This window comes from Diuraphis noxia, unplaced genomic scaffold (assembly GCF_037042655.1).
Source record: "Diuraphis noxia isolate RWA-SAM2 unplaced genomic scaffold, SU_Dnox_SAM2 contig0012, whole genome shotgun sequence".
NCBI classification, from domain to species: Eukaryota; Metazoa; Arthropoda; class Insecta; order Hemiptera; family Aphididae; genus Diuraphis; species Diuraphis noxia.
Window position 1 is genome coordinate 2,085,001 of NW_028301722.1, and position 5,000 is coordinate 2,090,000.

General features: G+C 63.7%; 3 non-coding genes across 3 annotated transcripts in view; all 3 read left to right on the forward strand.

Moving 5' to 3' along the window:
* The first annotated feature begins 904 nt into the window (after positions 1-904).
* On the forward strand, positions 905-3,392 carry LOC149054114 (small subunit ribosomal RNA). The gene has a single exon (XR_016192353.1). It is a non-coding gene; the product is annotated as a small subunit ribosomal RNA (ribosomal RNA).
* A 210-nt stretch (positions 3,393-3,602) lies between these two features.
* Positions 3,603-3,760, forward strand: LOC149054115 (5.8S ribosomal RNA). Its single transcript, XR_016192347.1, has one exon. It is a non-coding gene; the product is annotated as a 5.8S ribosomal RNA (ribosomal RNA).
* Positions 3,761-4,162: 402 nt separating this feature from the next.
* The window catches only part of LOC149054116 (large subunit ribosomal RNA), a 4,199-nt gene continuing 3,361 nt past the window's right edge, over positions 4,163-5,000 (forward strand). Inside the window, exon 1 of the ribosomal RNA XR_016192359.1 lies at positions 4,163-5,000. This exon is cut by the window's right edge and continues 3,361 nt beyond it. This is a non-coding gene — a ribosomal RNA (large subunit ribosomal RNA).

Here is a 5,000-nt window from a genome sequence, read left to right on the forward strand (position 1 = left end):
GGATCCGATACGGGCGCGGATTGCGGTAGTCCACGGGCGCGCGTCCACTGTTACACGAACGACGCTACGCCATTAAGGTGGAAAAACCCGGGATTTTGTAAATTTGTGAGCGGTTCGGTCGTCGGCGTTGCAGTCGACGGCCGGCCGCCGATCACGAACACCACAACAGCAAAGCCACGGGCGACGCCGAAGACGGCGCGTACACCTCGCGGCGCCCACCGGTCGCCGCCAACTGACGGTCGTCCACGTACGCGGGACACCGTCGGTTGAGTGGCCGGTCCGGTGAGAGCCGGCGGAAGGTGACACGCGTCCGCGTTTCGGCCGCCGACCCATCTCGCAATCCGAGTGGCGAAACTCAACCGGCGCCGCGCGTCCACCAGCCGGTGTTTGCGCGGCGCGCGCCAATCCACACCGATGACGACTCCCGTTACCGTTCCGCGTGTCACGAACACTCGACGCCAGAACATTCCCGCCGCGGCCGGCCATCGTCGCCGCGCCCGGCGGTCGCCGGGGCGAAGCCACGGGACGGCGGACTTCGCGTCGCGTCCCGGCTTCCCCCTCGATCTCGGCTGGGGGCCGTTACGAATCGGGCGAGAGCCGGTCTCGGTACGCTCGCCGGGGACCCGTGCACACACCGTCACCCGAACCCGGCGGTCGACCGTCACCCGGTCCGTCTCGTCAACGTGTCGCACTCCGTGTGCCGACCACACCACACACACATTTTGTTGTTGTTGAACCGCGGTCGGTCGCGCGGCCGTGACCCACAGCGGTCCCGGCCACGCGATCGCCCTCGGCGTCGGCTCGCCGCCCCCTTCCGCGGGGCGTCGGACCGGCGCTCGGACGCACGCGTCCCAGGCCGCCACGCGCGTGGCGGTCGCGGGGCGCGGTAGCAGTAAACCCGAGATCCCTGGTTGATCCTGCCAGTAGTCATATGCTTGTCTCAAAGATTAAGCCATGCATGTCTCAGTGCAAGCCGCATTAAGGTGAAACCGCGAAAGGCTCATTAAATCAGTTGTGGTTCCTTAGATCGTACCCAAGTTACTTGGATAACTGTGGTAATTCTAGAGCTAATACATGCCGACAGAGTTCCGACCGTCGCGGCGCTCTCGGGCGTCGCGCGCGGGAGGAACGCTTTTATTAGATCAAAACCGGCCCGTCGCGGCGCGCTTCGTGCGCGTCCCGATCGCGGCCCGCGCAAAGACCTGGTGACTCTGAATAACTTCGAGCTGATCGCACGGTCTCCGTACCGGCGACGCATCTTTCAAATGTCTGCCTTATCAACTGTCGACGGTAGGTTCCATGCCTACCGTGGTGGTAACGGGTAACGGGGAATCAGGGTTCGATTCCGGAGAGGGAGCCTGAGAAACGGCTACCACATCCAAGGAAGGCAGCAGGCGCGCAAATTACCCACTCCCGGAACGGGGAGGTAGTGACGAAAAATAACGATACGGGACTCATCCGAGGCCCCGTAATCGGAATGAGAACACTTTAAAACCTTTAAACGAGGATCAATTGGAGGGCAAGTCTGGTGCCAGCAGCCGCGGTAATTCCAGCTCCAATAGCGTATATTAAAGTTGTTGCGGTTAAAAAGCTCGTAGTCGGATCTGTGTCTGGGCGGTGCCGGACCACCCTGGCGGTCCGGCGTGTCGCGGCCGGCCGTGCCGCGGGACCACGTGTCCCGTCGGCGCGGTCGCCGTCGCGCTCGTCAGCCGTCTCGGGGTGTTAGTTACCGGCACGTCGGCCGGACGTATTGTCGGCAGGCGGACACGTGTCTCGTGCTCCCGGCGCGCCGCGCGGCCACGCGTCGCGCGGCCGTCGGGGTTCGACGACGGCGGCCGCCTACTCCAATCTTGCTGCGCGGTGCTCTTCACCGAGTGCCGTCGGCGGGCCGACACGTTTACTTTGAACAAATTAGAGTGCTCAAAGCAGGCTCAAATCTGGCGGGGCGGCTTCACGGCCGTCTCGTCAAAAGGCCCTGAATACTGGTCGCATGGAATAATGGAACAAGACCTCGGTCCCGCGCATCTCCGCCCTTCGCGGGCGCGCGAAACCGCCTTCCGGGGCGTTTCCGTGCGCGGGCCGCCGGGCCGCGGGCGCCAGTCGCCCGCGCGTCCCGCCGGGCCGGTTTTCGGGACCGGAGGTAATGATCAACAGAGACGGGCGGGGGCATTCGTACCGAGACGTTAGAGGTGAAATTCTTGGATCGTCTCGAGACGAACTGACGCGAAAGCATTTGCCAAGTACGTTCTCGTATGATCAAGAACGAAAGTTAGAGGTTCGAAGGCGATCAGATACCGCCCTAGTTCTAACTGTAAACGATGCCAGCTAGCGATCCGCCGGCGTTTCATTAACGACCCGGCGGGCAGCTTCCGGGAAACCGAAGCTTTTCGGTTCCGGGGGAAGTATGATTGCAAAGTTGAAACTTAAAGGAATTGACGGAAGGGCACCACCAGGAGTGGAGCCTGCGGCTTAATTTGACTCAACACGGGAAACCTCACCAGGCCCGGACACCGGAAAGATTGACAGATTGAGAGCTCTTTCTTGATTCGGTGGGTGGTGGTGCATGGCCGTTCTTAGTTGGTGGAGCGATCTGTCTGGTTAATTCCGATAACGAACGAGACTCTGTCCTGCTAACTAGGCGGGTAAACCCGGGTCGGCGTGGGCGCGGCGCCGGCGGTTTCGGCCGTCTGCGTTCGCGTTCCCGTCGGCTCGGCCCGGTATCCCCGAACGCGTTCGCCCGTCGTCCACGGCGGTCGTCGGGCGCGGCCGCGCCATCCGCGTCCCGGCGTGCGGCGGGCGTGCGGGGGTCGGGGGGCAACCTCCGGTCGCCGTGCGTCAGTCGTGCGCTGGGCTCCGCGGTGAAGCGCGCCGCGTTCGCGGCCGTCGCCGGCGGATCACGATACGTTACTAGGGCTACCGCCGGCTCCCAGGAGCTTAAACTCTTCTTAGAGGGACAGGCGGCGGACGAAAATAGCCGCACGAGACTGAGCGATAACAGGTCTGTGATGCCCTTAGATGTTCTGGGCCGCACGCGCGCTACACTGAAGGAATCAGCGTGTGTTAACATTCCTGGGCCGACAGGCTTCCGGGTAACCCGCTGAACCTCCTTCGTGCTTAGGGATCGTGGCTTGCAATTTTTCCACGTGAACGAGGAATTCCCAGTAAGCGCGAGTCATCAGCTCGCGTTGATTACGTCCCTGCCCTTTGTACACACCGCCCGTCGCTACTACCGATTGAACGACCGCAGTGAGGTCTTCGGACTGGACGCGCGTTATTCGGCCCCCTCGGGGGCTGGGTCGTCGCGCGACCGGGAAGATGACCGAACTCGGCCGTTTAGAGGAAGTAAAAGTCGTAACAAGGTTTCCGTAGGTGAACCTGCGGAAGGATCATTAGAGACGGGCCCGCGGCGCCGGCGACTCGCTTGCCGGTCTCGCGCGCGCCTAATCCGACCCCGTGGCCGCGTGCGCTCGCGCGCGACAACCGCGCACGGTTGTCGTCCGCCGACCGCCCGCGCGCCGCGACCCCCGACCGAGAGTCGACCGAAAGATGGTTACCGTCGTCGGAAGACGATTGTGTAAACGAAAAAAAAAAAACAAACACCCGACCCCGAACGGCGGATCACTTGGCTCGTGGATCGATGAAGACCGCAGCTATCTGCGCGTCGTCGTGTAATCCGCAGGTTATACGAACATCGACCAGTCGAACGCACATTGCGGCCTCGGTGACCCGCGGGTCCCGGGCCACGCCTGTCTGAGGGTCGTATACCGGATACTCGGCCAGACCGATGCGCCGGCACGGCAGGCGTCCGGCGGAGCGCGCGCGCCGCGTCCGGTCCTCACGGGGACCGGCGCCCGCGCGCCCGTCGGCCGCACGCCGCGCCCGCGCGAGTTTGGCGGCTCGACCGGGGAAAACGCGGGCTACCGCTCGCGGCTGCCCCCGGTCGTCCGCCCAAGTTGTGACGGCAAACAGTCACGGGTTCTCGCGCCGTCGAACGGCACGTCCCCGTCCGCCCGCCGCGCGAGAGCGCGGCCGGGTCGGCTGAGAGTCGTCCTCGAGACGCCACCTCTCCGGCAACCGAGAAGCGGACGCGGACCGTCGCCGCGCGGACGGAGCGCGGACCCGCGCACCAGTTACCACCACCACACGTACCACACACTTGTTCCGACCTCAGATCAGGCGGGACTACCCGCCGGATTTAAGCATATTAATAAGCGGAGGAAAAGAAAACAACCGTGATTCCCCCAGTAGCGGCGAGCGAACAGGGAAAAGCCCATCGCCGAATCCCGCCGCGCACTTTTGTGTCGCGGCACGTATGGGAGTTGTGGCGTACGGGCCGGCCTCGTTGCCGGGGCGCACGTGACGGTCCAAGTCTCCCTTGAACGGGGCCATGGCCCGCAGATGGTGCCAGGCCAGTAGAGGCCGTCACAGCGTTCCGGGATCGGACCGCGCCTTCGAGTCGGGTTGCTTGAGAGTGCAGCCCGAAGCGGGTGGTAAACTCCATCTAAGGCTAAATACGGCCACGAGACCGATAGTGGACAAGTACCGTGAGGGAAAGTTGAAAAGAACTTTGAAGAGAGAGTTCATAAGAACGTGAAACCGTTCGGGTGTAAACGGACAGAGCCCGCGAGTCCCCGCCGGGCGAATTCACGGTCGGTGGTCTCACCGCCGGCCGGATCTTTCGCTCGGTCAGCGGACGTCGCGACTCGTTGGGCGCCGGCCGAAGGGCCCGGGTGGCGGTTCGTCGCGGCGGTCGCGCCTCGGCGTGACCGTTCGCGCCGAACCCCGGTGCTCCTGGTCGGCTCGCCCGACGGCATGAACCGTCGACGCGGCCCCGTCGCAGGCGGGGTCCCGTCGGTCGGCGACGAGTTTCGGGCTACTTTCCGACCCGTCTTGAAACACGGACCAAGGAGTCTAACGTGTGCGCGAGTCAACGGTGATCTCACGAAAAACCACGTTTGGCGCAATGAAAGTGAACCGTTTACGGTGCGGACGATGGCCTA